At 44.5% G+C, this 26,099-nt stretch overlaps 1 long non-coding RNA gene across 1 annotated transcript in view; it reads left to right on the forward strand.

Moving 5' to 3' along the window:
• Positions 1-24,730: 24,730 nt before the first annotated feature.
• LOC120405539 overlaps positions 24,731-26,099 on the forward strand; it is a 95,374-nt gene continuing 94,005 nt past the window's right edge. The window contains exon 1 of the long non-coding RNA XR_005598651.1: positions 24,731-25,177. This is a non-coding gene — a long non-coding RNA (uncharacterized LOC120405539). The remainder of the gene's footprint in view (positions 25,178-26,099) is intronic.

The following is a 26,099-nucleotide window of genomic DNA, read 5'->3' on the forward strand; positions in this document are numbered from 1 at the left end:
GATGAAGACTCAGCCTGTATCAGAAACATAGCTGTAGATAGTGGAGTTCAGCCTGTACAGTAACTCCTCACTTAACGTTGTAGTTCTGTTCCTGAGAAATGAGACTTTAAGTGAAACGATGTTAAGCAAATCCAATTTCCTCATAAGAATTAATGTAAATAGGGGAGGTTAGGTTCCAGGGCAGCTTCCCCTACTCTGCAAACACCGGGGGTGGAGGGGGGAGGGCTCAACCCTCAGCCCTCCCGCTCCACCCCTTCCCCCAAGCCCCCACTCTTGACCCACCTCTTCTCCCTCCCCACCTCCTCCCCCTTTACTTTGCACGCTGCATCCTGGCTCCTCCCTCCTCCCTTCTAAATGCTGCAAGCCAGCTGATTGCCGCGTTCAGGAGGCAGGGGAGGGAGGGGGAGCCTGTGCACCAAGTCCTCGCTCCTCCCCCCTCCCTCCTGCCTCCACAAGCCAGCTGATTGCCCCAGGCAGGAGGCGTAGGGAGGAGGGGGAAGGCGCTGATCCGCGGGGTCTGCTGGCAGGCGGGAGGCGCTGGGGGGAGGGGGCCATAGGGAGGCTGCCAGCTGTGGAGAAAGCAGGCAGTGGCCAAACAACGTAAGAGTGGAGCATCGCACAACTTTAAATGAGCATGTCCCCTAATTGATCAGCAACGTAACCACGAAACAACGTTAACCGGGACAACTTAAAGTGAAGAGTTACTGTACATCGGTAACCCTCACTGTGGTGACTGTTCCTACAGCACATAACTGCAGCACAATTTTGCTAGAGGAAGTGCCTGAGTTTGCTCCCTTTCTCTCCCCATCTGTCTCATAGCTTGTTTACAGTGATATCCAAGACCCAGTTGATGGCTCACATTTGCTGTTATAACTGCTATTATTTGTGGCTGAGATTCTCAAAGCCAACGAAGAGCTCTGAATGCCCAGTTTCCATGAACTTTAATGGGAACGAGGCATCCAAATCTCGTAGGGTTGTTCGAAAATCTCATCTGACATTGATACTTTCTGTGGGGCCCCAGCTGCCAGTTCCTCACAAGTCTCAGGATCTGGCCAGCTGTGTGAAAATGTCTCTCGTTACCATAATCTTTCCATTTCTATGTTATGCAAGCTCTCATCTTCAATACCTCCTTCCCCACTCACCTTTGGGTTTATGAAATCAAGAATATTCTGAGTCAAAGGAGGTTGATTTTTTTCCCATCAGCCCCTTGTGCAGCTAGGAAATAGGCTTGTTCAACCGCAGTGTTTGTCCTTCTGTCTATACCATCACTTCCTGTGCTGCTGGTTCTTGGCTGCAGGGCCCCAGAGAAGATATTGTCCTCATCTTCTCCAAGGCTAGAACTTCCAGAAGACACACTAGCTGCACATGGGCAACAAACTCTTCTTTAGCACTGTTTTTCGACGCAAACAAGTGCTGCTGCTACTCCAGAATTTTTAAGGTAGACTGTTTGGGAGGATTATTTGTATTGTGCTGTGTCACACAGATTCCGCACTATTAAATTGAATGCATTAGGTCTTACAACATCCCTGGCGTGTTGGGTAGGTAAGTGTTATTATCCTAACTTTACACATAAGGAAACAGAGGCAGAGAGAGGTTAACTGACTTGGATGCCTGTAGCTGAGCTGCCAAAATAACCCAGATCTCTTGACTCCAGGCCCTGTGATGTAGGCGATCTTTCCTTTCTTCCTGCTAAAAATATGCACATTGCTAAACCACTTCACAGAATTGTTTGTCCTTAATAAAATTCAGTTCCAGTTATGACCCTGAGAGATGTGATTAGTAAATTAGACTTTTTAATTAGCATTTTGCATAATTCATGAAAATTGTAATGTAGTCGTGTATTTGATTGTCAAGGTGCAGATGTGCTAACATGCAGCTATAATTTTCTCATCTAAATAAGTCTTTTGGTAAAACCTCTAATTTTTTACAACTCTATTGTATAAGATCCATTATTCCCGCTTTTTTTTTTTTAAGGCAGATGAATTCAGATGTGGATCTCTCTCCAGCTTGTATCATTGCACATGACTGTTTTTCAGGGCTTTAAACACAGCCATAAAAGTTTGCTTCTGGGTTGGAATTATAGCATCTGAATTTTCAGAAACACCTAAGAGATCCAGTCCTTAACATCCAAAACGATTTTGATTTCAGCTTTCCTATCATCATAACAAAACAAAAGCTAAATCCAACATATCCAGAAGGGAAGAGATGCAGCATGTAGCTGTACAAGGGAGTTAGACACCCAATTCAGCTTCAGTGGGAGTTGGGTGCCTAAGTCCCTTACGCATTTTTTAAGATCGCCCCCATATGTCAGAAAGCTATATAATGTTATGTCATCATTAGAGATGAAGGGGTGATTGTCACTAGCACAAATGGCACAGAAGGAGTGGGCTGTCTAACTCTCATTGAAAGACAATTACTGTGGTAAATCTTGCAAAGAGTCCTGTTTCCTGAAAGTCAAGGCTGAATGATTTAAGGAACCATTTCAAAAGCAACTTAAGCACAGATTTTTCAGAGATATGTAGGTGCCTGGAGATGCAGATAGTCATCAAGGCCCAGATCCCCTCCAAGGTATTTAGGCAACTTACTTACAATGGGAGTTAGGTACCTAAATACCTTCGATGCTCTCAAACAGCACCTAGCTTAAATACCTTTGAAAATCTGGCCCTAAATCTCTTTCTAAAATGGGAATTAGGCTTCTAAGGAAATTAAGGGCATGTCTACATGGCAATCTTAAATCAACCTATGTTTGGTCGACTCAGCAATTACTGCGGTGGCTGATGTCCACAATACCCTCCTTCTGTCAGTGGTACGCATCCTCCTCAGGAGCGCTTCCACCAACTGAAGTGTGACAGGCTGAGAGCACGGGCTCTCAGCTCCATGCAGCTCCCCCCAGGGGCCCAGCTGCCTCCTGGGGCTTCTCACGTCTGGCAGGGAGATCTCCACCTGGAGTCCAGTCCGCTGCCATGTCTACAGAGACATTGCATCGTCCTAACTACACCAACATAAGCCCTACACCTCTCGTGGAGTTACACTGGTGTAGTACGGCACTTCTATTAGCAGGAGCAAGCCTGTAGTGTAGACACGGACATAGTTAGGTCGACATACGCTGCCTTATGTTGCCCTAACTCTGTACCAAGCCTAAGTGGCCCTGGGGTGGGGGCGGGTTCTCTTATGGATCAGTAACTGGTTACAGATAGAAAACAAAGGGTAGGAATAAAGAAAGGGTCTGTTTTCACAATGGAGAGAGGTAAACAGTGGGGTCCCCCAGGAATCTGTGTGCTGTTCAACATATTCATTAACCGTCTGTGAAAGGGAGTGAACAGTGAAGTGACCAAGTTTGCAGATGATACACAATTATTCAAGATAGTTAAGTCTAAAGCTGACTGTGAAGAGCTACAGGGGGACTTCACATAGCTGAGTGACTGGGCAACAAAATGGCAGATGAAATTCGACATTGACAAGCGTGAAGTAATGCACGTTGAGGAAAAATAATCCCAACTATACATATACAATGATGGGGTCTAAATTAGCTGTTACCACTCAGGAAAGCTCTTGGAGCCAGCAAGGATAGTTTTCTGCAAACTTCTGCTCAATGTGCACCAGCGGTCAAAAAGGCTGACAGAATGTTAGGAACTATTAGAAAAGGGTTGGAAAATAAGACCAAATGTATCATAATGCCATTACATAAATCCATGTGCCCCCCCCACACACACCTTGAATACTATATCCAGTTCTGGTCTCCCTATCTCCGTTCTTTTGAACATTTTATGCAACATTTTAAAGTTCTTATTTGCAATAGTTCCCATGTTCCGTTTCTATTTACAACCCTGGGTTTAGCAGGCCAATGCTCAAACCACTGAGCTATCCCTCCCCTCCAGTGATTCCTAGGCATCATTGAGGAGATTTTCAAAGCTGCCTAAGAGACCGATACCTATTTCAAAATTAGTTTAATTTCAGTAAGGAAAAAACTGGCCCCTTTCTTGCACTTTTCTCCAATGGAAAAAAGGTGGTGGGAGGGGAGGAAAATAAAATAAGTGAGAGGGAGGTGTTATTTTTTTCTCCCCAAAGCAAACATTTTTGAAAGACTTTTAAAATTAAAAAACAAACATTTTTTCTTTCATAAAAAGACACATTTCCACCAAAACTGAAATTGTTCACAGAAATTCCATTTGGTTGACAAGATCTTTTCCACTAAAAAAAGCAACCAAAATTTTTTGACTCGTTCTCTCCAGAGTATTTATGCTGTAGTAACGCTCTGTAATCCTCATTTGGTATCAGTTAAATCCATGGGAACTTTGCCATTGACTTCAGTATAAATAGAATCCAGCTTGGATCAGTCCCCACCACAAACACTTTTGAAGGCACAATCCCTGCATCAAGGCAAGGTTTTTAATGATGTGCCTGACCTGAAGCTTTAATGACTTCAGTGGAACTATTCATGTGCATAAAGTTAGACACAGGCTTAAGTGCCTTGCCAAATCAGGGAATAAGAAGTCATACTTCTCTCACTGAACAATAGGGGTGATTGTACAAGGGAAATTCCCTTCCATGGGAAAATCTGGCATTTGGAAATTTTCCTTCATCCTGAAATTGAGATGAAAATTCAAAATTTTCAAATGTATCGTGAAACAAAAATTCCAAAATATTTCATTTCAGAAACAGTGTCGCAATCTTGTCAAAACATTTCATTTTTACTTTCTTTCTCATCTGACTATGCTATGATAGTATATGACATAAAGTCAAAACAACGTGTTAGTTCTTAGCTCACTGACCTTATGTAGGTTTGGTTTCTTTCCCCTCTCCTAAGCCTAAGCCAAGTCCTCACAGATCTGAAGCCAACAGGACTATTTCTATGAGTAAGGGTTTACTGTTTCCAGCCCTAATCTAGCAGTCCAGGGTGCGGGTAAATCAACTGCACATAACGGGCCTGAGTCTCCCTGACACTAGGGCCACTTGACACCACCCTGGCAGTGCCAAGCCACCTTACAGTGAGTGTACCTGTGAGCTATGCCCATATTATGGCCCTTTACACTCCACCAAAGTGCTTTAAAGCAGCATTATTGTAACTGAGACTCTAACCCCACACAAGTAATTTCTCCCCTTTCCCCAAATGCAGCATTGGTGACGTTTCTTATATATTCTCTTGTATATTTTTCCTCCACTGAATGCCTTTTTTTTCTCGTAGCACTCTAATATCGCTCACAGCGTCTAAGCCCCCAAATGATATGAATGCAAGAGGTACCTTTAGCAGGGTTATTCCCTTACTCTCCCTCCCAAATCCTCTCCTCCCAGCCTTAGTGAAGAGGATGAAATTGCACAACTTTATCAACACAACCCTCCGTTTGGATGTTTTGCTAATTCTCAGTGTCCCTCATCCAATATATTTATATTAAAAAAATGTAGCATCTGTATTTTGGTCCTACTTCCTTCAAGGTGTTCCCTCCCCAGCTGAAATACAACAATAAATTGAAGTAAGCTGCTAAGATGAAGAACTGCTTCATTGCCCTGCAGCATTAAAGAAAAATGCAGTGTAGATTGAACTGAGAAGCAAATTTATACTACAAAAGGGCCTGCCCTCCCTCCCATGGAGGGAACAGAAATTTTGCTGTTGATATCACTCTAGCAGGAGTGGGGCAGAAATATAAACAAAGCCACAGAAAAGACACTCGAAACACATGCTTTTTAAGGGGGCTTTAAATTGGCTTCCAAGATAAATCTATCACCCATGGACTGATCCAGTCCAGCTCACCATTTAAGCTCTTCCCCTGGCAAAGCCATATTGGGTTTGATTTTCACAAAGAGCAGGTTCACGCTCGCAGTCAAGGAGAGTCTGTATTCTGATCTTGCTCCCATTAAAGTCCCATTGGCTTCAATGGGATAGGAACATGGCCTTTGAAAAATCTCCCCTGAGACAGTCACACATGGTATTACGGGTACATTTTCAAATAGTTTATAAATGGTTAACAAATGTTTAATAGATGTTTTAACACATGGTTAATCAATTGCTATAGAGCAGGGGTCCCCAACGCAGTGCCCGTGGGTGCCATGGCGCCCGCAGGGGCATCTTAATGCACCCGCGTCCTGGCCCCCGGGAGAGCACCCACCGAAATGCCGCAGTGGCATTTTGGCGGGGATGCCTCTCGATGACGCCGCTTATCGCCGACAAGTGATGTCATTGAGAGGCGTCGCCCCCGAATTTTGGTGGGGACGCCTCTTGCTGACGTCGCTTGTCAACAGCAAGCGATGTCATCGAGAGCCGCCGCCGCAATGCCGCCGAAATTCGGCGGCATTTCAGCAGGTGCTCCACCGCCACAGTGGTCCTTCGGCTGGCGCCCGCCAGCCAAAAAAGTTGGGGACCACTGCTGTAGAGTAATCTGGAGCCCACTGAGTCAGTAGGCTGCTTAGAATCATTGCTTATAACCATCCGTAACCTCTTCTATTAGCGTGAGTAAAAAATCCTATAATACACACTAGTGATGACTGCAACACGTCTATAACATCTGTTATCAATAAAAATCCCTCTGTAAACTCCTTAGACACATAGCCTAATATAAAGTGTGATTAAGTAGATTACAAGAGCCAAGACAGACAGGGCTGGGGGGAGGGATTGCTCAGTGGTTTGAGCATTTCCTGCTCAACCCAGGGTTGTGAATTCAATCCGTGAGGGGGCCACTTAGGGATCCAGGGCAAAAATCTATCTGGGGATTGGTCCTGCTTTGAGCAGGGGGTTGGACTAGATACCTCCTGAGGTCCCTTCCAACCCTGATATTCTATGGTTGTCATACAGTCAAGGAGGGGTGATGGATGCACATAACTCACTGAAAAATGCATGTCCTGTCCCCATTAATGCCCAATCCACAGAGGATATGAGTCTGTTAGAACCTGGGCTAGAGTGCTTTGGTTCTTCCACTTATGTGACAGCTGGGGATTGAACTGGTGACTTCCAGAGCTAAAAGCATGAGCTGCTACAGCTTGAGCTAAAAAGAGAAGTCTCTCTAACTAAGGCTGTAACAGATTCACCTGAGGATTTTTCTCACTCACACACACGCTACACACAGTGCTTACCACAAACAGAGAGAGCCAATTGGGGACCAATGCTGCCCAGAGGAAGGATAGCAGTTTCCCTCCCCATTATGATGCATTCAGTATTCAAGATACAGGCCTGTCAAACATCGTGAAGAGGAAAAGTATATGCCTTCTGAAAATAGCACATTAAAAAGCAGGGAACAGCCTGGTTATATCAGTAAACTGGTATCATGTATATGCTAAGAGATCACTTAGGTGAATGAGATGTATTATAATCAGGATGTTTATCATGCATAATTACAGAGCAGGAGTAGCATTTTACTGTGCTGACAGGTTCTGATCTGCAGTAATAGATGTATGTTCATTCACATCCCCGAAGGCCAGCAGTGGTGGAGTAAGGATTGGATCCTGCAAATGCTTAATCACATGCTTAACTTTAAGTACATGTGTAGTCCCACTGGTCAAAGATCCAGATTCTCAGCTGACATAGATCAAAAGAGCATAAGCAGGTTATTCCATGGGAGTTAGGCACCTACCCTGTTTAGGCTCTTTTGAAAATTCCACGAGGCATCTATCTGTATCTTTAGGTGCCTAAACCTTTTTGGAAATCTGGCCTTAGGTATTTGTGAAAATTTTACTCCTCTTTAAATTGTGAGTGCAGAAACCAGAGCAGAAATGATAAAAGCATCAAATTTTAAAAGAAATTCTCAGACAAGTTTTTTTTTAATCTCCTTTATTATTGCATCCTACATTCCCACACTGTGTGTAACCACAACAAACTATTGACCAAATTGCAACCAGGATAAGCACGGACATGAGAGGAGCATGAATCTGCTTCTCCCTGTGATGTGCAGTGGACAGTGCACAGGATGTGAATTCTGCTGAAAGCCATTTTAATACATCCAGGCCATTTTCTGGTTTTATTTTACTGTTTATTCCTGAGGTCCCTTCCAACCCTGATATTCTATGATTCTATGATTGATCATCACTCACGTTCTTCACCCTTCGCTCTTTGTGGTTCATTGGTCTCTGGGTTAGATCATTTCAGTCATCCAGTCAGGGACCAGAAATAATATTGTGTGATAGGCCCTGCCCCAAAGAAGTTACAATCTTTTTGTTTTGCGTGTGTACAACACCTAGCACAATGCTAGGTCCATGAATGGGTCTACTCAGCATTATTAGATTAAAAATAAGACTAAGAATTTGGGTGATCAACCCCAATTTGTCAGGGATCAGAGCCAATCTCCAGGCGACCTCAGGAGCACAGCTGGCCCGCAGGACGCTGCAGGATTGGCTGCACCTGATTGGTGGGAAGCGTCAGCTGACTGGGTTTTAAGCCCAGCAGTAGTTCAGTGCCTGCTCAAAGCATTTGCCCATGGCTGTGATCATGCCTGTGTCTGCTTGTTCCCAGCCTCGCTCCTACCTTGCTTCACTCCATGTAATTAATTCCTGACCCTCGGATTTGATTTCTGTGGTAGGCTTTGACCCTTAGCTCTGGCATGTGGAGTCTGACTCCATTTCTGACCCTTGGCTCCAATGCCTGACTCCTGCTCTAACCACTGGGCATGACTGCCCACATCCCAGTCAGTGACACAATCAATGAACAGCAAATATTCACGTCAAGTTTGGTCCATGATCTGAAAATTATTTTTCAAAGATATTTAGTGGATACTTACAATTAGAGTAAGGAATTATTCAGCTAACGATTTTTGGGGGATGTGGGGAGCAAGGCTGATGTGTTAAAACTGAATCTTTACTTGGAAAAGCATCTGTTTCAACACATTTCTCTTTTTGGAGGGGGGAAATGAAATTGTCAATGTTTTGAAATCATTATTATGATTATCTATTATTATGGTTCAAAATTTAAAATAAAATGGGAGGGAGAAACAGGTTGGATCAAAACAAAAGGCCTTTAATTAATCTAATTCCAAAAAACAAAATTCAGATTTTTGGTGGATGCATATTTTTGAGATTTTGATGTTTTGTCCCTCTTCAGGATGGGATTTTTTTTTTCTTGGCCTCAGAAAGTCTCGGGATGAGAAACCACCTCCCAGCCAGCTTGATCTATAATGAATGAACACATTTAAAGAAAATCAGCTCTGTTTGCAAAGTACTTGCTAACCATCCCACTTGCGACTAATGGCTTAGCCAGCTCTGCTGACAGTTGGGGTAAAAGGCAAGGTGGCAGCTGGTAAAATTGCTAGCACAGATGAGACCATTATATGTCGTAGGGATGTTGGGAGATTGCCTGCTTGTGGAAGATGATAACAAATGTCCTCTGAGGCTCACTCACCACTAGTGGTGGTAACTCTCCAAAGGTTCTCCAGTTGGTAGAACTGTTTGCTTGTCATTAATAAAGGATTTCTCCCCTAGATGAGCATTTGATTTAAACTGAAAACATGCCTGCATGGCTACTTTTAGTCTGCTCAGTAAATCAATGTTTGCTTTCACATCCTGCCACTGAACTACTTACACAGGCCACTCTCTCTGTGAAGCTCTCAGTACAGAAAATTATCTCTAATGCACCGCTAAAGAACTCTGGCCTGCAGTCCACTGGTGCCTGCTATAAACTCTATACAGTACCTCTATTGTTAAAAAGTCTTTGACATGCCAGCCATTCTCCGGCTTTCATGAAATCTCAGATCTATTCTTCTTCTTTGGAAGAGAGACGGTAACTCTAATCACAAGTAATCACCACCAGTCAGAAAGGTATCAATGGGAATACAAGTTTTACCCTGAAGGGCTATTTGAACTCGCAGAAAAATGTTGAATTGCCCCGAAGCAATTGCCGATTAACCAGTTAATGAAGCATCTGTGGCTGCTGGCATGTCCCAGACATGTCACTGCAATGCTTGAAGGACAGAGGAGTTTAACCAAAAGATTGATTGTAGTGACTACTTTTATAGCAGCCAATCAGATATAAATGAAATGAAATTCTCTTTGGCTCATATTCCACCATCTATTTGTGCGCCTGTCCTGTTCTGTTTAAATTGTCTGAAAACTGCTTATCCTTCACTTTAGGAAGGCTTGCGCTTTACAATATGGAATATTTGGTTTATATTTTCTAGAGTTGTCTCTGATTTCCATTTGCTGCTTGGCAACTATGATACAAATATATTAGGCATGAGAGTTTAATGTAAAAATGTATATGTATGTATGTGCACATGAATTCTAGCCGCCGATAATTGCATTATATGACACACACAGTAAATTAAAGGTCAGACTTTTAAAAGTGCTCATCACCCACAGCATATTTAGATGTCTAAATAGAAGCCACTATGTAATGTACCCTTTAGAAAATTTGCCCTTAGATACACTAGATAGGGTGTGTGTATGTGTGTGTGTGTGTGTGTGTGTGTGTGTGTGTGTGTGTGTGTGTGTGTGTGTGTAAACTTTGTGTGTGACTCACACTTTTTTACAAAATTCAAACCTATCAATCTGAATCTTTTTTGTAATCTGATTACAGACTTTTGAAATGAAGCTGATTGTATTTCATAGAGTCTAAGGTCAGAAGGGACCCCTGTAGTAATCCAGTCTGACTTCCTGTATAAAACAGGCCAGAGAACTGCCCCGAAATAATTCCTAGAGCAGAGCTTTCAAAGAAACAGCCAATCTTGATTTGAAAATTGTCAGTGATGGAGAATCCATCGCAACACTCGGTAAATTGTTCCAATGACTAATTACCCTCCTTGTCAAAAATGTACGCCTTATTTCCAGTCTGAATGTGTCTAGCTTCAACTTCCAGCCACTGGATCGTGTTAGACCTTCCTCTGCTAGGCTGAAGAGCCCATTAGTAAATATTTGTTTCCCATGTAGATAATTACAAGTATTTATTTAAAATTGGTGATATACTAATCAGGCATGTAGGGCTTTTCTAGACTAATCCTTCTGGAGGTGAAATATGCAGGGTATCTACCTCATATAGCAATGACAGCAGAGTCTTGGTATAACATAAGCAGAAAATTACATTTGTTTCAAAAGAACTTATATTTTACCATATCTGTGATAGTCCGAAATGTGTTATGGCAATGACAAGAATCTGTTCTGCAAAAATACTACTTTGATATTTCAAATGCTCGCACTGCTTTTGTGTGTGTGTGTGTGTGTGTGTGTGTGTGTGTGTGTGTGTGTGTGTGTGTGTGTGTGTGTGTGTGTGTGCGAGTTGTGCATGAGGTCCCTATCTCTGTGAAGAGTTCAGTCCCTCCAGCTCTCTGCCATGGAATCAAACTCAGCTTTATTCTCAAGCAAATGAAAAGGAGGCAATCATAAAGATACAGCCACTAATTACGGACACTTCTGTGATTGTCCCTACCGCTGGGTGTTGCAATACCAGTCCCATAGCTGGTAATGTGCTGGGCGGACCACAAGTTCACAGGCAAATGCTGTGTGTGTGAAGGAATCACACTGAACATGGAGTTAATTAATGAATACAATATAGAATGAATTCTCCCTGTAACAAGCCACAATATATTTCATAAATCAACAGAGACCTCTTAGCCCTGTGAATAAGTGTTAAAGGAATACACCTGTTACAAGAATGTTTTCCAGGATTTAACACACCTCTGCTCGCTCTGATTTGCATGATTTCCCCACAGTCTTTTGCAGAAATGTTATTAATTTCAGCAAATGGTTTTTACCTCTGTAGGTTGAGAGGAAACACAACTTGAAATGGTAATTTTGCATTTGATGAGCCTGATTATGGAAGAAAGGCAAAAACGTGATGCCCTGGCTATAAAAACAGTAGTGCATCTTTTCCAGAGGAGTCCCAGCAGCATAGCCACTGTCCCCTCCACCCACAGCATGCACAATGCACATGGGACTTTAGCGCCCTCGTGGCCAAGATGGAGTCTGCTCTGCAGGCAGCTCTGGCCAAGAGAAGGCATGCGCAGGAATGCAGCAGGAGAAATCCCTTCCCCCCCAGGGGTGCCTGTTCCAACCCCCCAGAGTGAACAGACACACCCACAGGAAAAGTACAATGGATATAAGAAAGGGAGATATTTATTTACAGAGGGATGAGAGGAGATAAACAACAAGGGGAAATACAGGGGGAGCAGTAGAACAGGGCTGCATCCAAGCCAAGGCCCCATAGGCTCAGTGGTAGCACAGGCTGGAGGGGCAGACACTGAGCAATGTGTCTGCACACAGAGTTCAGGAGTCCTGAGCAAAGTTCCAGTCCAGTGGTGAGTCTTGGGAGCTCCTGGTCGTCTTCGGCACCAGTGAACTTTCCTCCAGCAAACCTCCGGTGCCCTCTTCTGCCGCTCTCTGCAAAGCCACACAGAGCGACCCCCTCCCCACTTAACTAGCTACAGCATCTCTCTTTGTTCCCAGTGCAGAGTGACCAGCCCCAGCACTCACAGCCCCATGCAGCTCTGGGCAGCCGTGATACTGGGTCCAGCTCTGGCCTGTCCTTCTCGGGAGATTGCTCCCTGGCACCGTGCTGCTCCAGGCTCCTGTCCTGGGCTGTCCCCGATCGGCCCCATCCTTGCTTCACTTTGTGACGGCCTGTGGGCTGCAGCCCTTCTCCCTCCAGAGCTCCAGAGCCACATCCCCAAGTTTCCCTCCTTTCTCTCACTGCTCCCCCCCTCAGGAAAACGATGTAAAGGGGCCAGGCTCTCTGAACCCCAAAGGGGTTACACACACAACCAGTCCAAGTTTTCTTTCATTCTTTAAAATGGCAATAAATTCAAATCCTCATACAGAGTCTGGGTGACATCACAGCGACCCCTCCCCAGGTAATAGATGCCACCTGACCTGCAGGGTGATCCCATGATGGGGCACTGGGCTAGGACTCAGCTGACCTGGGGTCTAGTCTTCAGCTTTGTGACTCTGGTCAAATTCCTTCAGCTCTGTTTCCCCTCCCACCTTTTGTCTATTTACATTGTAAACTTTTGGGGACAGTGACTATTTGTTCAGTGCCTAGCACACACCTCAGTCGAGACTAATTTAATACTTATTCATGATTTGCAATACTGGAGGAGGAATAACCCAGGTGCACAGTGCTAGGGAGGAAAGCAGAGTGAAGAAGGTGAAAAGAAGGCATTGCAAAGGAGCCATAGAGTGGAAATGTTACATTACAATATAGAAAAGTTAAATGCCAAATAAATCAGAGGCTGGAGTACAAAGCACCACCATCTCAACCTGGACTTTAATGTTCATGTTGAAGAAAATTCCCTTTTTGGGTCCTCCCCCAGAATTTTGTTTCCATGTGGCTTCGTCTCTGTTGGTCCTTTCCTTCCCGCAGTGACTCTGTAGCCTATCCTGGGTCAAAGAGTGCACAGGGGCACAGACTGGGAGAGGACTGTTGCAATGCCAGATCCAGGTGCAAGTTTCTGCATTAGACGTGGAGTTTGCTTTGTCTCAGAGCACAGCTCCCATATGTGGCAATCCCCAGGGCTGACGAGAGGCGGGGGAAAGCCAGTACGAATTACCGGGGCCTGGCAGTCCGGAATGGGGCCCAGCTTCCCCAGCTTCATCAGCCCTGTTTAGCCGGTCCGCCCTTGCTGGGGGGCATGAAAAAAATTTTTCACCGGGCCCGAACCCTGCTCTCAGCGGCCCTGGAATCCCTGCTCCCAAAACAAAGTTTGCTAGCTCCAGTATCATAAATGCTTCTTGAATTTTCCAAGGCCCTGATAGATTCCTGACCTGGCCACTTTTATTGACGCTGTTGCCCACTGCTTAAGGCTGGGAGTTAGATACCCAAATCCCATTGGAGAGTCAATGGAAGTTGGGTACCTAACTCGCATTGCCATCATCATCAAACACACATTGTCTACTGAGGATGATTGCACCAGGCAGAGTGACTATGGGTGATGGCGTCAGACCAGGTGTCGTGTAGTGAAGTTCTCCGATCTGGCTCAGACCTGAGAATCCACGAATCTCTGGGGTGACCCCTTGGGTGGTGACAGGCAGGGTCAGGGTGTGCGCACCTTCATGCACCAATGGAGCATTTGAGAGCACAGTGTGCTGGGGTGTTTTAGCCCATCCTGGAGACGTGGCCAAAGAGCATGCAACATCACTTTTCACTATAATGAGCAACTGAAGGAAGGCCAGACCTCAGCGAGCCTGTGACATTTCACATGAAGTCAAACCACTTTACGCTCAGGCTTTGGTGATGACAGCACACAGAATGCCTCTAGCTGCTCCAAATCTGCCTTAACCTTATGCCAGCTTTGAAAATACAAGCCTAAGTTTCCAGTGTCTTTGAAATGTATTATTTGCATTTTCTTTCTCCATGTAAAACACATGATCACCAGTGTCCTTTGTCTATGGAGGTGGTCCATCCTCCTTCATCATATCCATTACCTAATTGTGCTGCTAATTTCTAAAAGGGAACAAGTGATCAACCCAACACTGAATTTATATCAAGGTTGCAGTAGTGTTAGGTTGCATAATTCAATGAATTCACTTCCAGAAAACATACCATATGTTTTTCATTCTTTGTAATTAGCAACCATCATTTCTCATTTCTGCATAATAACAATACACTTCTATCTGCTACAAAGAGTTGCCAGTGCAGACAGTTTGCCATCAAAGAAACATTGTAAAAATCGTTACGTACATCTGGTATTGCAGCTTTTATTTCCTTGCTAATCCACCTGAATAAGGTCAACACTTTTAATTTTCAGGATATCAACATTTTCAGGGTGGCCAAGTAAATGATATTTAACAACAGACTGCACTATAAAGATATACGATTTCGAAATTGATTAATTCCTTTTGAGCAGATGATCAATAATATATAGACACAACAATCTGAGATCAGAAAGTACACAAGGAAAAATAGGACAGAGGGCAAGAAAAGAAGCAAACATCCTGAATTTTACTTAAAATGTATTTTAGATAACAGCAGAGACTCTGGCCTGGATTCAGGAAACACTTAAGCATGTGCTTCACTTTAGGGATGGATTTAAACATGTGCTTAACCAGGACAGCACTTAAGCGTGTGCTTAAAGTTGAGTGATTAGCTGAATCAGAGCTTCTTGGATATCTCTTCAAATAATTCAGACAGATTACCAGAAACTAAAGGGTACCAATACTGATGTCAAAATCAGAGAAGACTCTCTCCCTGCCCCCCCAAAAAAGGACAGAAATTTCAACTCACTCCAATTTAACAACCGGGATTCATTTTAGTTGCTTAATTATTTGGGCAATTCATTTCCTCCCAACACTAGTGATTGGCTCAACCCTCCGCTCCGACTCTTATTAGGCATTGTAGTACATATTTTTTCACCTTTGGAAATTTAGAGAGAACTTTTCATATAGACGCTAAAGGGGTTAATACAGGAGGAAACAAATGTATTTGTTTGTAAATTCCATCAGCCTAGGCTTATAGTCACACTTCCTCTTGAATTTCCATGCAGATTTCTTTTGTTTTAAAGTAGTATGTATCAGATTGCAATATTTTCATATTGAGTGCTAAAGAAAAAGCTGCATGTCTGCACAAAGTAGTACATTATTGAGTATTTGCTTGTTCGTTCTTTTTTTTCTTAAATCAAATATTAGTGCCGATGAAAGGTGATACATTGACAGACCTGGCGATCAACATCCTTCTTGTATTGACTACAGGTGTGGCATGGGCAGCAGCAGTTTAAACTTTAGCCTCCTCTTCTTGGATACATTTTCAAAAATGAGCATCTAAAATTAGTCCCCTTGGCCCGTATTTAGCCATCTAAATAAGCAGATTGGTTTTCAAAGCCTGTACCATAGGATCATAAGAATGACATGTCTTCGGAATCTATCTCAGAGGTTGTCAACCTTTTCCATACCAGGTCTGCCCAGTAGGACCCCTCTTTATTTAGCAACATGGGAAGGCCAGGAGCCCCAGTTGTCCGCTGTCTAGCATAGGGTTTTGTTATAGCGCACACCCTGGTTAGTTAGATGGGCAAAGCAGGGTTCTGCTCCCAATGGATTTCATGGAATTTTCTGCTCTTCTCCCTTCCCTGGGTATAGCGGCTCTGCTTGGGATAGGTTTGTGTGTGTGTGTGGTGGGAAAGAGGTACACGTGTCATCTGTAAAAGCAGCAAAGAGTCCTGTGGCACCTTATAGACTAACAGACGTTTTAGAGCATGAGCTTTCGTGGGTGAATACCCACTTCGTCAGATGCATGCAGTGGAAATTTCCGGGGGCAGGTATATATATGCAAACAAGAAGCAGGCTAGAGATAACGAGGTTAGTTCAATCAGGGAGGATGAGGCCCTCTTCTAGCAGCTGAGGTGTGAAAACCAAGGGAGAAGAAACCGCTTTTGTAGTTGGCAAGCCATTCACAGTCTTTGTTTAATCCTGAGCTGATGGTGTCAAATTTGCAGATGAACTGAAGCTCAGCAGTTTCTCTTTGAAGTCTGGTCCTGAAGTTTTTTTGCTGCAGACATGTCATCTGGTCACCATGGAAATGCTTTCTCAAAGAAGAAGGTCCTGCAGCATTTCTTAAAGGTGGGCAGACTCTGGAGTAGTCTAACATCCTCTGGAACTTGCTTCCACTGCTGGACTTGTCGTGTATAGTCTACTCACTAAGTGTGCGTTATTGTCCACCCTGTGTGGGTATTCATATGACTCTCACTACTGTAGCATCTGTCCAATCTACAATCATTTCATGGATTTTATCCTCACGACACCCCTGTGAGATAGGAAACTCTTATTTCCATCTCACGCTTGGGGAGCAGAATCACAAAGTAAATAAAGTGATTTGACCAACGTTACATAAGAAGTCTGTGGCTAAAAAAGTCTAGTGTAGACATGGCCAATGGCTCATTTGCCTTCAATGGGCCATGCTGTGTGCAGGACGAGCACTTTATCTTCGTTAATGCTTCTTTTCCTGTTTGAGTAACAGAATTACAGAGGTTTACAATGCAAACACGCGATATAACTTCATACCTTGGGATACAGACATTATAAGGAGGATTAATACATGCAGCATCCTACAGTCATTCCATAAAGTCTAAATACATTCTGATAACACTACTATCTATTTTTAATTATACTAAACCACAGGTGAGCCAGACAGATTTCCAACTGTGCATTTGTCAGTGTTCACTGAGGCCTGGGGCCTTGGCATGAGCTGGCACATGGTCTGCCAGAAGCACAGGGGTAATCAGAGCTAATAATATCAGCAGGAAAGGAGGGGGGTAATGTTGAGAAACCGGTGTTGTCAAATTTCATTACTGTGTCACCAGACTCGCAGTATTTGGTCTGGTACTTAAAGCCCTAGCGCCTGGTGATTACTTTTTTAAAGGAAAACTGCAATTCTCACGTCCACATGGTTCTATAGAAAAGCTTGAACCCTAAAGGCTTAAAAAAATACAGGTTAAATAAGTACCCAGCATTTTTTTAAAAAATTCTCCCTATTTTCACGCCAGTTCTAGGATCTGGGGGCCTGATTCGTAGTTCTTGAACACTAGCCAGTAACAATATTGGAAATCTTACAACTGAAAGCACTGAGCCGTCTCTACGGAAAATGAGCATGCCAACCAGCTGGATGTTGCCTTCCTGCCATTGTGTCTATGACAGCCCAGGCAGGCCAAGGAACTGATACAGTCACTAGTGATGCATCCGACGAAGTGGGTTTTCACCCATGAAAGCTCATGCTCCAATATGTCTGTTAGTCTATAAGGTGCCACAGGACTCTTTGCTGCTTTTACAGATCCAGACTAACACGGCTACCCCTCTGATAGTGACACAACGTCCGCTCGCTTGTTCCTGGGAGTTAATCTTTTTTGTTAAATGTGAGTCTGAGATGGAATCTGTGCACTCCACAGAATAACAGATTCCCCTCGATCCATTTCATTTCCTCTTCTTGGCACCGCTGCCATTGCTGTCCTGACTGGGTATGGTTATATCTGCAGAAGAGAAAAATGAGGGGGGATTTCTGCTTTCAACTACCTGAAAGGGGGTTCCAAAGAGGATGGATCTAAACTGTTCTCAGTGGTGGCAGATGACAGAACAAGGAGTAATTGTCTCAAGTTGCAGTGGGGGAGGTTTAGGTTGGATATTAGGAAAAACTTTTTCACTAGGAGGGTGGTGAAGAATTGGAATGGGTTACCTAGGGAGGTGGTGGAATCTCCTTCCTTCGAGGTTTTTAAGGCCAGGCTTGACAAAGCCCTGGCTGGGATGATTTAGTTGGGGATTGGTCCTACTTTGAGTAGGGGGTTGGACTAGATACCTCCTGAGGTCCCTTCCAACCCTGATATTCTATGATTCTATTATATTAATAGAGTCAGCGTACTCAGGATGGCCGCAGTCCCATTAGGTAACTCACATGCAGTGTGCAAAAGTAAGGGCAATCCTGGGGTGTTACATCTTGCCCTGAGCAGGTGACACAGCTACCTAAGAGTCACAGTTATCATCCTGGTTTCCCCCAGGCCACGCTGGCTCAGTGGTGCTGTCCTGCATGGAGGGAGAAGATGACAGAGCTTCATTGCCCCTCTCCATATGCTCCCTGCTCGCCTTCATGAGTAGCATAGTCATGTTCTCACCCATTGCCTGTACTGAGCAGTCATGCCAGGATGCCATGCAGGGGAATGAAAGGAGGGCTGAGGACACTTTACTGCCTCTTTATTTCACTGTGTAGGGCAGGAGAAATCTATCTATCTATCTATCTATCTATCTATCTATCTATCTATCTATCTATCTATCTATCTATCTATCTAATCACTACAAATCCACAAAGCCAGCTAGAAGGGATCTGAACAAATAAGTCTGGCTTTTTTTTAATAAGAAGGCCCAGTTATCATTGAATCATTCCACGCTCTTGTCTCAGCCCAGAGCCAATTGTAGAATGGAGGCTTCTGGGAAGCATGGCCAGGCCTTCCCTTTCATGATCCATCACTACAAAGAGGCTCCTGATGGGGCTTCCGAATGCTCAGTGCAGCAGAAGTGTCTGCTTTCAGGGAACCTGACATCCGCTTAGCGGGGTCAACATTACTGTGGGCTCCCCCAGCATGGATATGAAAGGCTGGTCTGGGGGAACAAGCCACTTGGAAACCATCTTTTCTTGTTCTGGAGCCCATCTGCTTGGGGAGCTGATTGACAGCTTGAGGGTGAGGGGCCACAGTCTGCGGTAATTGTCTCAGGCTTTTACTCAAACATGGCTGCAGAAAGAGCCAGTCCCCACAGGCCGGGGAAGAAAGGGAGCCTTTGTGCCGTCTGACACAGTAAATGCCACTTCTGTCATGATTTAGACTTGTTGGGGTCAGTTTTTAACAACGTGGGATGCTCTGAAACCAGTCTCTTCCTCTTTGCTTTATCTCCGATGACTTCTCTTCCTTCTTTATTTCTGCTTCATCAATGGGCATTGTTTCAGTCAGGCTTGAAATCCCTTTCAAATGGTCTTAGTCTAAAGAAGAAAAGGGGAGAAAATCCACTCTGTTGAATAAGATTTTTTTCTGGGGTTGTTGGTTTGTTTTCTTTTTTCTTTTTCTTCTCTTCCTCTCCTCTCATGTGTCACAAAGAATAGCTCTTAGTATTCTCTGAGGAGCTAGGGCATTTGCATATTAATTTAATTGTGTGTGTTCATGCAAAACTCTTCAACTCACAGTAAACTATCCACAGTTATTAAAATTAATTTGCAAAGGAAGGGAGCTATTGTTTTCCAAAATAGGAGGTGTCGAGCCATGTGCTCTTCCACGTGCTAACTGCAGCCTCTTAGCAATCTGTTGTATCATTGGCAGCAGGGAATCTCGGTGCAAACAAGTCAAGTTCCTGTGGAAAAAGTAGGGAGCTGTGAAACTTGTAGTTGAAGTGTTTGGTTTTTGGAAAGGCTGAAATACATGTTGTAGGGCTCTATCTCGGTGGTTGTCAACCTTGTCCATATCAGGTCTGCCCATTATTCAGTCAGGACCCCTCTTTATTTAGCAATATGGGAGGGGCCAGCAGGCCCTGAGCCCCAGTTCAGAAATTGTCCTTTATATAGTGTAGGGTTTTGTTATAGCGCACATCCTATTAAGAAGGTCCTGCAGCATTTCTTAAAGGTGGTCAGACTCTGGAGTAGTCTAACATCCTCTGGAACTTTGTTCCACTGCTGGACTCGCCAGGTATAGTTTACTCACTAAGTGTGCGTTATTGTCCGTCCTGTGTGGGTATTCATATGACTCTCACTACTGCAGCATCTGTCCAATCTACAATCATTTCATGGATTTTATCCTCACGACACCCTTGTGAGATAGAAAACTGTTATTTGCATCTAACTGTTGGGGAGCTGAATCACAAAGTAAATTAAAGACTTGACCAATGTTACATAAGAAGTCTGTGTCTCAAAAAAAAGAATCGGACCCAGTTTTCTTGTGTGTGTCAAAACAGTGCCCTGTCCACTAGACCAACCATCCCACCTTGCCTCCTTTTGTGCTTTGTCCTGGGATCTGTCCTGGGATCTGTGACTGCTATATTGTCCCAGAGGAGCACAGTTGCCTTGGCACTTCATGCATGGAGAGATGGTTCACAAATGGAGATAGAGATCAAGTCTCTTCTCTAGGGCCCTGCAACTCCCATGTTAACAGGCATTACCGCTGTGCATCGAGAGGAGAATAGACCCATATGGTGTGTGTTTAATATACCAGAATCTGTGTGTGACTCCCATTCAAATGATAAATCCATCTATATACTTTGTGATGGGGTAAGGCCAGATGGCTACAGTAAAGTAGTGAGGAACAGGTATGTTAGCCCCAGGCTAAACAAATCCCTGGTACCGTGGTAACCAAATGTCAGTTGCTCCAGGTTAATCAAGACACCTGGGGCCAATTAAGATCTTTCTAGAAAGCAGTGGAGACAGCTACATTGATTGGGACACCTGAAGCCAATCAAGGGCTGGCTGGAACTAGTTAAAAGCCTCCCAGTTAGTCAGTGAGGGGTGCATGCGAGGAGCTGGGAGCAAGAGGTGCAAGGAGCTGAGAGGGAGAGGGAGAGGGAGAGGGAGAGGGAGAGGCTGTGCTGCTGGAGGACTGAGGAGTACAAGCGTTATCAGACACCAGGAGGAAGGTCCAGTGGTGAGGATAAAGAAGGAGTTTGGAGGAGGCCATGGAGATGTAGCCCAGGGAGGTGTAGCTGTCATGCAGCTGTTACAGGAGGCACTATAGACAGCTGCGATCCACAGGGCCCTGGGCTGGAACCCGGAGTAGAGGGTGGGCCCGGGTTCCCCCCAAACCTCCCAACTCCTGATCAGACACAGGAGGAGTTGACCCAAACTGTGGGTTCCGCCAGAGGGGAAGATCACTGAGGTGAGCAAATCCGCCAAGAAGCGTAGGACCCACCAAGGTAGAGGAGGAACTTTCGCACAACTTATAGTGACTGATAGCACAAGAGAATAAAGATGTGAAGACTGTGGAACAAAACATTTATTTTATACCGATAGGTCTTTCTTCCATCACTTTTAGGGTGTATTGTATATAAGTAGGGCTAGTCGGGAGTTTTTTGCTCTCATGTTTTTCATTAAGAAATGCTGATAAATCAAAACTGTCCGCAAAAGAGACTTGGATTTGACAAATCTCTTGGCTCAAAAAAAAAAAAAAGTGGGGGGGGGCTTGAAAATTGTCAATGTTTTTGTTCAACATTTTGGAAACAAAAATTTCCAATTTGAAATGACTTTTTGTTTTGATAGAGGAAAATATCTAAATGGAAATGAAACATTTTGAAATGATCACAGTGAAAGGTGGGTATTGACTGTGTGGGTTTGGGGATTTGGTTGGCTCACAATTTTTGGAGATTTTGTCTGAGTCCCAATTTGAAATGGGAAAAAATTTCAACCCCTGAAAAATACTCCCGGGGTGGAAAAACTATTTCCTGCCCAGCTCCTTATACAAGGCATTATCAGTAGACTGGCTCTTCTCATTCTCCCATGTTGCCAACCGACATCTGTGTGGTTGCAATGGTTTGCCCATGTTGTGCCACACTAAAAAGGGAGCCCGGCTGTGTCCTCCAGTCTCTATGCCACGTTTACAAGAGAAGATCCACTGGGGTGGGGAATGGTCATTTCTTAGCACTGCCTCTTGAGCTCATTGCTGGGTAGGGTGATCCTTCACCTAGCTTTTCCAGCTGGGAATATGATACTGAAATGAATGTGTCAAGCATTTTGTGCTATTTGCTGCTAGCAGAAAGTAAATCCAGAGACAGGCTTCATGTATTTTTATTAGCAGACCTCTAATTGCTCGTGCACGGCACTCCAGTGCCAGCAGAGCTAGGGCACACTGGTTGCAACATCATGGTGATCTTAAAGGGAAACCCCATTGCATAGTATAAGGTATCAGAGAAGAAAGATGGTCCTGAAGTTAAGGCACTGCAAAGGGACCCAGGAAACCTGCTTTGTGTTCACCTCTGCCACAGTCTTCCCCTATGACCTTGGGTGAATCACTTAATTTCTCAGTGCCTCGGTTCCCCATCTTTAAAATGGAGATAATGATGTTTTCTTTCTCCTACCCTTTTTTTGACATATGCATTGACACTGTAAGCTCTGCAGGGTAGGGACTATCTTGTAGTGTCTACACGGCATGACACAATGGGACCCCAATCGTGTTTAGCCTTTCTAGACACAATTCATATATGTGGGAGGAAATATTTCAGCATGAGTGGCGAGGATTCACTATCTAGCCGCTAGTGGTGTTATAATCTCTGATCTGGAACAACAGTGAGAAAATATTTTATAAATAATGTAAAATGCCTTCACAGTACCGTTTTATGATTAATATAACCTTAGAGAAAAATGATGAATCGGAATCCTATAGTATTTCAGTGTGGATTTTATACTTTACAAATTTCAGCTTTTTTTTAAAGGAAGTTTGTACTCCATGATATAATTTTCAAAATGTAAAACAAATAACTTTTGGAGCCTGATCTGACACAATAGAAGTCAATAGGTGCTTTGCTATTCAAAAGCTACACAAACGAGTCTGAAACATCCTCCTGGGTTTATAATGGCCGGATCAATTAAAAATATATATGCACATCTGCAGGTTGCCACTCCTGAACTCAGCCATGGCAAAGGGAGTCCTAGACTATTTCTGTACGTAATACCAGCCCTGGGTCAAGTCATGTCCAGTGATTAAAGTGTATTATCAGAACTATAACTGACACAGGATATACAAAGCAATCTAACTTCAGCCCATGCACAGAACCATAATACGCAGTGTATTTGCCACATGGCTTTTGCCACATTTTCTCCTGTCACTGATAACAGAACTGTTAGAATGACCTTGGAGAGCTAATAACTACTCAGTGATTTGGTTTTCAGGCTCCCATAGTATTTTGCCGACTGTGTCACCTTTGTTAAGGTGAGAGATGCAAAAGTGAAGCTTGGTTCCTAAGTTTTTGGCCAGTGGCTTAGACAAGACTTTTGCGGGATATAGAGTATGTATTAACAGATGCTAGGACTCCTTTCATTTCTTGTCTGTTTCCTAGCTGTAAAATTTGGATGACAATATTTCCTTTCTCCCATCCTCGGTCCATCTTTCCCATTTAGACTGTAACTGCTATGAGGCTGGGAATGTCTCCTATTATATGTATGTACAGCCCCTAAGACAATGGAACCCTGATCTACTTTGAGGCCTCCGAGTGCTAATGTAATGTAATAACACGTCTGCCATGTGAACAAAGCAACAAAAAGGGGATGGGTTCAATACATGATGTTTAGGGTCTGAGCTTGGGGTGTCTGTCAAAATACATAGAACATTTGGCTTGAGCCCTTAGCCTAGACTCGTACTTCACTCAGAGGTTCTAACCCTAGGAGCTGCTGGGTACTCAGCACTTTTGAAAATCAGGAAACTTATTTAAGGGTCTAAATGTGGACTTAGGAGCCTGGGTTTAGGCTCCCCTTTTTGAAACTCTTCCCCTGTATGTGTGACTGTGTCCACCCCACACAGGAATGGAAGGAGTTTAAGGAGGCCTGATGAGCCAATTAACCTAGCAGATGGGAGGCTGAGAAGAAAGCCCTAATTAGAGGAACAAGCTCACCTATGCAGGAACAGGAGGGGCCTGTACAAAGCCAGATGGCTGCCTGCAGGCAGGGGTGGTGGTTGCTGAAATGGGGCAGTGTAGCAGGGTGGACCCTGCTCCTGCTGTGAGGGGTTTAAAAGTGGCCTGGCAGGGCTTGAGAGCGGCTGCTCTCAAGGCTGGGCTGATTGGGGAAGTGGCTGCAGCTGGGGCCATGCCCCAAACTGAGCCAAGGGCCTTATAAGAAGGCCAGGGATGCTAGAAGCCAAGACAGTCTCTCTCTGCCTTCAGAGAGAGAAGGGCCTAGCTGCAGGGAGCTAGAGACCAGATACCTGAGTGAAGCAGGGCTGGGGAAAGGCTGAGGAGCTGGGGAGCTCCAGCCTAGAAAGCCCAGGCTGTGGCCTAGCAGAGGGCTAATAACAGGTACTGGGGGTTGCAGAGGGCAGCCCAGGGGTAGGCCAAGGCAGCAGGTCCAAACCCCTTTGCCAGTGATGAGTGGCTGATACTGCAGTCTGCACCAGAGTGTGGGGCTAGACAATGACTGGCAGTAGCCAATATTGAGGCAAGGTGGGGCTAGAGGGTGGGGGTTCCCCAAGGAGGGGAGACCCAGTGCACCCCCATGTAAAAGGGCACTGGGTCCAGGGAGGGACACAGGGGGCCTGAGGACAGGTGGATCACCAGCCTGCAGAGGGCGCTCCGAACGCTGGACTGAGCAATTCCCGGAGTCACCAGCAGGAGGCGCTGTGGGGGTGAGTCCGGCCCGTCTACAGGCAGTCACTCCCTGGGAAGAGGAAGGGGTGTTTAAGGACTGCTGCTGGGAAAGGCTGCAGGGAAATCACCTGCATGGAGAGAGTTGGGAAGCTGGCAAACCCAGAGAGGGTGGGAGCTAGTGGTATAGAAAGAAGCCCAGGGAAACAGTAGCAAGAAGTAGGACTGTACAGGGACTCTGGCAGCTTGTTATTGGGTCCCTGGGCTGGAACCTCGTGTAGTGGGTGGGCATAGGTTCCCCTGCCAGGCAGTGGCAAAGGGCACTGGAGATGCTATCCAGGCAGCTGGTCTGGAAAGACTGAATTCTCTGAAAGAGGAGGACTTTAGTGAGCTGGCTGGAGAGCTGAGCCATGAAGAGAAGACTGCAGATCCGGGAGTTGGAGGGGCTGCAGAGCGAAAGAGACTGGGGGAAGACATCACTGGAGGGAGAACGTAAGCTGGCAGAGTGAATCCCCAGGACAGGCAGCAGGAGGCAGTGAGTGCACCCTGTGACAGTAACCCCTTGATCAATGTATGTTATAAATCTGATTGAGCTCCTCAATATCCATAAGACAGTTATTGAACTAGGGTCACATTTATAGAACCCTCTGAGCTTTCATGGGCAGAAAAAAGGTGACTTTCTTATTGATAAGTGTACAGATGGGGCAACAGCTTCCATATTCTTCTTTAAAGTGTTTTTGTTTTTTGTTTTTAATTTTGTGAGTGATGATTGTTCTCTGCTTGGCCTGGGCTCGGAGACCCAGCAGCTCTGAGGAAAAGGCTCATCAATGGCACAGAGCATGAATTGCTATGATCAGAAAGGACTGTGGTGTACAAGGAACAGGTGCTCCTGGGGAAGTTTTGAAAGAGCTTGTTAACCACATCATTCACTACAATACAAGCTTATTCTCTTTGCTGGATTATTCATTCCAAGCACCATAATAATAATGTAGCATATGAATTTTGGAGTTCCTGTTACAAGAAAAATAACTTTTTCAACCCTTCCATTTATACCTGATGATCCTTTAACTGTGGACTCTACTGCACCATTTTTAAACTGTACGTTGAAAAGACAGTGTTCAAAGTGGCAGGCTTAATTCTCACCCACCCCCTTCTGTAGTTACTGCAGGATTTGTCTGATACATTATTTTGCAATGATCTGTGCCTTTTTTATTCTGCATGTCTAAGGGGAAAAAAGAAGTAAGCTTTTATAAATTACTTTGTAGAGTGATTATTTTAACACTTTACCTCAGGTTCCTGGGCAAGTTGATTGTATTAACTATTTAAGTGCTTTGAGGATTTCCAACTTGCATTCAGCATAAAGGAATTCATGTGACCCTTAGAACATATGGAGAACACCATTGTCTGTGTCCTGCATATGCGCCGCCGCCACCTCCTTGGCTCTAACTGGGCCCTTA

The sequence above is a fragment of the Mauremys reevesii genome, linkage group 5 (genome assembly GCF_016161935.1).
Source record: "Mauremys reevesii isolate NIE-2019 linkage group 5, ASM1616193v1, whole genome shotgun sequence".
Classification (NCBI taxonomy): domain Eukaryota; kingdom Metazoa; phylum Chordata; order Testudines; family Geoemydidae; genus Mauremys; species Mauremys reevesii.